Consider the following 6,924-nt stretch of genomic DNA (forward strand, 5'->3'; position numbering starts at 1 on the left):
TATTATTAAATCATAAATAACCACTTTCTCAAATATCCATCTTGTCAGATTGTTCTGGTGAAGGCAGCCCAAATTGACCATGCTACTCTTGGGTCAAGTACATACCAATTATAGTTATGGGCCTAGACATCTAATCCAATAGATTTCTCTGCTTATATTTCTGTGTTTTGTTTTAGGATCATTCCTTGTGAACGGTATCTATTCCTTGGTATTGTTTGATTTGGGGCTACCTGATTTTTCGTATCTATTGCGCTTAACAAGAGGTTTGCGGATGCGCTAGGGGAGCTGGATTGTCTAGTAGAGGTTGAGATTGTTGATGAGTATCCTATACAAGTATCTAGGGTTCATCAGGATTGTGTCCTGGAGCTGTTTAGCGAGCAGTATCCAGTTGAATTGGTTCCTATTTCATTGTACGGGAACAAGGTTATAGTGGGGATGGATTGGCTAAGCCCCAATGGGGAAGTGATTGATTGAGAGCTTCAAATTGTACGTGTTCGGACCCCGAGTGGGGGAGATTTAGTAGTCCAGGGAAAGGGCGCTTAGTGTGAGACGATTTTTTGTTCAGCAGCTAGTGTCAGGCTCTATCTTTAGCAGGGTTGTTTCAGATTCATCGCCTATGTCATGGATACCCGGGAGAAGGGTACGAAGATTATGGATAATGTGTCGGCCGTACAAGAATATTTAGATGTGCTCCCTGATGATTTTCACGGAGTGTCTCCGGAGAGGTAATTGAAGTTTTGGATTACCCTGATTCCTGATGTGGCTTTGATAGCCAAAGCACCTTATTGGTTAGCACCTCGAGAGATGCAAGAGTTGTTTGCATAGCTATAGGAGCTGTTAGACAAAGGATTCACTCGGCCAAGTAGTTCTCCTTGGGGAGCGTTGATCATGTTCGTGATGAAGGATAGGTCACATAGGATGTATATTGACTAGCGGGAGCTATATAGCTAATGGTGAAGATCCGTTATCCACTCCAGGGGATTGATGACTTGTTTGACCAGCTGCATGGTGCATCCAGGTTTTCCAACATCGATCTACCTCCGGGTTATCATTATATGAGGGTCATAGAGGACGATATGAAAATACGGCCTTTCGGACTCGTTATGGTCATTACGAGTTTGTGGTGATACCCTTTGGCATCACCAATGCTCCAACCACGTTCATGTATATCATGAACCGTGTATGTCGATTGATGTTGGATCATCCTGTGATCGTTTTTATTGATGATATCCAAGCTTATTCCAAGACCCAGGAGCTGCATGAGGAGCATTTGAGAGAGGTATTGGAGAATCTAAGGAGGGAGAGATTGTATGTGAAGTTCTCCAAGTGTGAGTTATGGTTGTGTGAGGTGTAGTTTTTGGGACACCTTGTCAACCAGAACTGTATTCTGGTCGATCCGGCCAAGGTCAAGGTTGTGATGAGATGGGAGGTTCCGAGATCTCCATCTAAGATTCAGAGTTTCCTTGTGTTGTCAGGTTACTACCGGAGATTCATTCAGTATTTCTCCAAGTTAGCGGTTCCTCTAACTTGATTGACGAAGAATACTTTCACTTTTCGTTAGGGACCTAAGCAACAGGAAAATTTTGAGACCCTAAGACAGACACTATCTGAGGCGCCGATTCTGACCCTTGATGAGGGTGTTAAGGATTTTGTGGTTTATTGTTACCCGTCGATCATGGGTTTGGGTGCAGTTCTGATGCAGATGGGTCGCGTTATTGCTTACGCTTCAAGGCAGCTGAAACGTTATGAGGTGAACTACCCTACGTATGATTTGGAGTTGGGGGTTGCGGTGTTTGCCCTCAAGATTTTGAGGCATTACCTCTATGGGATCCATTTTACTATTTACATATATCACAAGAGCCTGAGGTATTTTATGGATTAGCTGAACTTGAACATGAGGCAGTGTAAGTGGTTAAATGTGGTGAAGGATTATGATTGTGAGATCCTTTAACACCTAGGGAAGGCCAATGTGGTGGCCGATACTCTCAGTCGCAATACGTTTGCGGCTTCGATCAAGGATATATGTTTAAGGATAATAGTGATTACTCCACTCTTGGAGCGGATTCGAGAGGCTCAAGTCGAGGCTATGAAGGAAGAGCACCGAAAGAGTGACACAATATGGGTCAGGTGGCTTCCTTTAATTATAATAACCAAGGGTTATTGAATCTCCATCGGAGGGTGTGGGTTCCTTATTGTGGTGGTGCGCAACAAGTTTTGATGGAGGAGGTGCACAAGTCACGATTTTCTATTCATCTGGCGGCGAGAAAGATTTATAGAGATATCTGTCCTGATTATTGGTGGCCATGTATAAAGCCGGATATAGCTTGGTATGTAGAGAAGTTCTTGACTTGCAAGAAAGTCAAGGTCAAACATCAGCAGCCTCACGGCAAGATGTAGCCGTTAGACATTCATGTATGGAAATGGGAAGAGATTACCTTGGATTTCATTACGAAGTTGCCTCGAATAACACGTGGAATGGATTCATTATGGGTCATTGTGGATCGATTGACCAAGAGCATGCACTTCATTTCGATCCAGGAGAGCATTTCAGTAGAAAAGTTGGCCGATATCTATATCAGTGAGACCATGGCACTACATGGGTTGCCGGTTTCTATAGTATCCGATAGGGATGTTCGATTTACTTCCAGGTTATGGAAGAGGTTCCACAAGGAGTTGGGTACTTGTTTGTATTTCAACACAACCTTTCACCCATAGACGGATGGTCAGAGCGAGCGGATCATCCAGACATTAGAGGATATGATGCGGGCATGTGTTCTAGATTTTGGCAGTAGTTGGGATACGTGTCTTCCGTTAGCGAAACTTTTGTATAACAACACTTATCATGATAACATCGCTCAACCTCCTTTTGAGATGCTCTATGCGAGGTAGTGTAGGGCCCCTATATATTGCGGCGAGGTCGGTTAGTGGGTCAAGGGTAGTACCGAGGTGGTACTGAAGACAACCGAGATGATTCACTAGGTTTGTGGTAAACTCTAGGCATTACAGAGTCAGTAGAAGAGCTATGCCGACAAGCGTTGATCAAATCTAGAGTTTAAGGACTGAGTTATGGTTCTCCTGAAGGTGTCACCTTGGAAAGGTGTCATCCGATTCAAAAAGAGGGGCAAGTTGGGCCCCAGGTACATTGGTCCTTTTAGGGTTTTGACATGGGTGGCTTATCACTTGGATCTTCGGGAGGAGTTGAGTCAGATTCACAATACTTTTCATGCCTCTCAGCTGCGGAAATGTTTGGTTGATCATTCTGCAGTGGTTCCATTAGAGGGCACTCGGGTGGATGATCACCTGAATTATATCGAGAGACCGGTAGTGATCCTTGACCGGAAGACGAAAACCTTGAGGAACATTACCTTGAGTTAAAGGAAGAAATTAGGGAGCATTACCCTGAGTTATTTACGACAATGAGGAGCATTACCAGACGAGTGTACGCTGGGTGTCCTCATGGTACGCACAGCGTACTCCCTCTACATGCACAGATCGGGATAACTCCTACATATGTGGGGCGTACCCATGCGTATGCAGGGCGTACTCAAGCCATGGGAAAACCCTAATTTTCAGGGTTTTCACCCTATTTAAGCTCATTAAGTCCTTCAAGTTCATCACCTTTTTCAGCCTCCGTTGTCTCTTGAGTCATATCTTGAAACCCTAATCCATTTTCCCTAAAGTTTGAGCTTGTGTGTGTGTTTTTTGTGTGTGTGGTGCTTCGAGAAGAATAAGAAGAGTTATGAAGGAGCATTGGATCAGAAAGAGCTTGTGGATCTAAGGGTTTCACATCATTTCTCGCTTGTTAAAGGTTAAAAGCTTCTACCTTGATGACTCCATGTGTTAGTTTGTAATGTAGGGCTTATTTCATCATAAAATGGTCCTTGAGGTATTTCTTGAGAGTATGATCTACTCCAGAAGGTTATAATGCTAGATCCTAGTGTTCCTAACATCCCTTAAGAATAAAAATGGAGTCTTGATTGAATAAGTTCAATCATGCAAGGATTGAAGGTGGCTTCATGAGGATAATGTGGTTTAATCCAAGATTTGCCCCATCAAGGCATGCAAAAGCATAAAGTTGGCAACTGTATGCCTTAATGCACTTTAAGAAGCCTGGATCTAAAAGTTCGACGTTGGGTCTTAACTGATTAAGACCATAGAAGAGGTTTTAGCCAATAGAAAGGTACGTTGCGCGTACGCCTCTGAAGTCCCAACGAGTACGAGGAATGTGAGTGCGTCGGGCGTACTGATTAGTACGTTGAGCATACTCACCAGAGTAGGCTTTGGTTTATTCAGGTCGTGTGGGACTTAGGGGGGGGGGGGGTTGGGCCCTTGTTAGGCCGTAAGCTTTTCTATGATGGGCCCTTGAGGCTTCGGCCAATTTTGGATGTTGTTTACCGTTGGGCTTCGTGACTACCAACATTTTGTCCTTGATGGGCCTACTATGCCCAATAAGGCATGGAATAAGTGATTTTTTCCCTTAGGGCTAGGATTTAGGGTTTAGACTCTCTGGTTGGATTATTGACCAAATTTCTAATTAGGGTTTTATGCTTGTGATTTAGAGAGAGGATTTAACGATTCAGCCACACGAGTGTGACTTGATACCTTCAATCTGAGGTGAGTTTCCTTCACTATATCCATGGGTCAAAGACACCAATACCGGCCCACTAGTTTACGATGATTGTCATCGTGAAAATTGTCAGTTATGCCTGTATTTACTTAATGACTCTGTGATTCTTTTGTTATGATATTATGTGGTAGTGGTAAGGGTGAAATACACCCGATATCGGTTGAAATAGACCGAAGGGTATTGCGAGCACCTGGATATGCTTGACTATATCCGGTCTAAATAGACCAAAGTGGATTGCAAGCACCCATATATGCTTGACTGTATCCGGTTGAAATAGACCGAAGGGTATTGCAACCACCCATATATGTTTGATTGTATCCGGTTGAAATAGACCGAAGGGTAGTACAAGCACCCATATAAGTTTGATTGTATCCGGTTGAAATAGACCGAAGGGGATTGCAAGCAACCAGATATGCTTGACTACATCCGGTTGAAATAGACCAAAGGGGATTGCAAGCACTCAGATATGTTTGACTATATGTGTGTATGGTATGGGGTACTTTGGGGGAACTCGCTAAGCTTTGCGTTTACGGTTTTCAGTTTATGTTCGGTACTTCCAGTTCGAAGGGGAAGGGTCCGGCCTGATCGCACTGCATCCACCTATGATTTTCCACATTATGTGATTTTGGGAATTTGTACTCTGATAAAATGTTGTTATGATATAGTTTCAACTATTTTGATACGATTATCGTATGTTTTGAATGAATTTAAAAACAAAATTTGATCTGTATTTTTAGTTTGTTACAATACATTCATTATACCTGGATGTTTTTCATTATTTACTCTTCTTGGATACTCTCTTGCACATTAATGGCTTCCTTTGCATAACAACTCCAAGAAATTTCCCCAAAACTAAGATAAATAAAATTACATCATTACATCAATTACATATAGAAATAAGCTTCCATAAAGAAAAAACTACTACTTTATAAAGATTAAAATAACCTGATAAAACAAGATTCTTTTAAACCATTACATCCCATCAATAAAAAGTACTACCACAAGCAAGTCTTCCACCTCCATTTCCATTATTGGGCCAAGTTCATGACTATCTACTTTTAAACGAATACAACCTATCAATAAAGCTATATAACAGTCGTATTATATATATAGCATAGTGCAAAAGATATAAACTTTACCTTTTACAAGGTCATCTGCAAGTTTTCATGGACCAGAAATATTCTTCCCGCTACAACATTAGGCCAAGCCAATAGTATCAACAACTCCATAAGAAAATGTTAACATGAAATCCATAAGTTAGGTAAACTCCACAAGAAAATGTTAACATGAAATCCATAAGTTAGGTAAAAAATAAACCTTGTTATAAAAAAGACAGCCTCGGCCACTCCTACATTACATTTAACAAATTATTATAAAAAACCAATCCAATAATATTAAAAATACTGATTGTAGTCAATAATTAATGTAAAAATCATTGTGAAATGTGGCAATACTGATTATAGCCTCGGCCACACCTATATTACACGAAATGTGGTCCTATAATTGAATAATTAATGTAAAAGTCGTGATGCGGGCAAATACAAGTTACATCCTTATGTTGCCAATTGCATCACAATTTTCAAAAATATCCATTGGCAACTTTGCATCCATCTATCAAAAAAACTTATAGTCTAGTTTAGGTAACAAGAATAATAAATCACCAACTCAAAAAATTCATAAAGTCAAGAAGTATCACTTTATATAACTTAGGTAAATTCAAAAAATTCAACATATTAATATTCAAATATGTTCATTTCATATTTCAACCATAATTATATGTTAATCAGTATCACCATGTAAAGAAAGGTGCCGTATGATCTTAAACGAAACATTATCAATTACCAAGTAAATGAGTGTTGTATTACACATGAGTTTTTTATCAATAACTAGCTAATAGGTTTTCTTGTATTAGTAAAGTAGTGTAATCTACAATTTAAAAAGATGCCATGTTGTCAATGTTGGGGTTAATATGGCATCTCTTAAAAGTCTATTATAGTATTTTAAAATTGGGTTATAAAATTGTTCAACAATTTTAAACCTCGTGTTGTGATGCTTAAAACTGGGTTATATTATCCTTGTACAACCTTTAAACCGCAAAATGCAAGTATTGTAATCACAATCAAAAGAACAATTCTTATTTTCACCAAAATCAAGCAGGTTTGCACACAAAAATAATATCAATAAGCAATTTAAACCCTCTTCAACAAAATAATAAATAACATAAGTTAACTAGAAGAAATATTATCAAATTTACCATGGAAGAGTTTGCTCTTTGAGTTTTTTTGATGTCTTTAACC

This window comes from Lactuca saligna, chromosome 8 (assembly GCF_052625555.1).
Source record: "Lactuca saligna cultivar CGN05327 chromosome 8, ASM5262555v1, whole genome shotgun sequence".
NCBI lineage: Eukaryota > Viridiplantae > Streptophyta > Magnoliopsida > Asterales > Asteraceae > Lactuca > Lactuca saligna.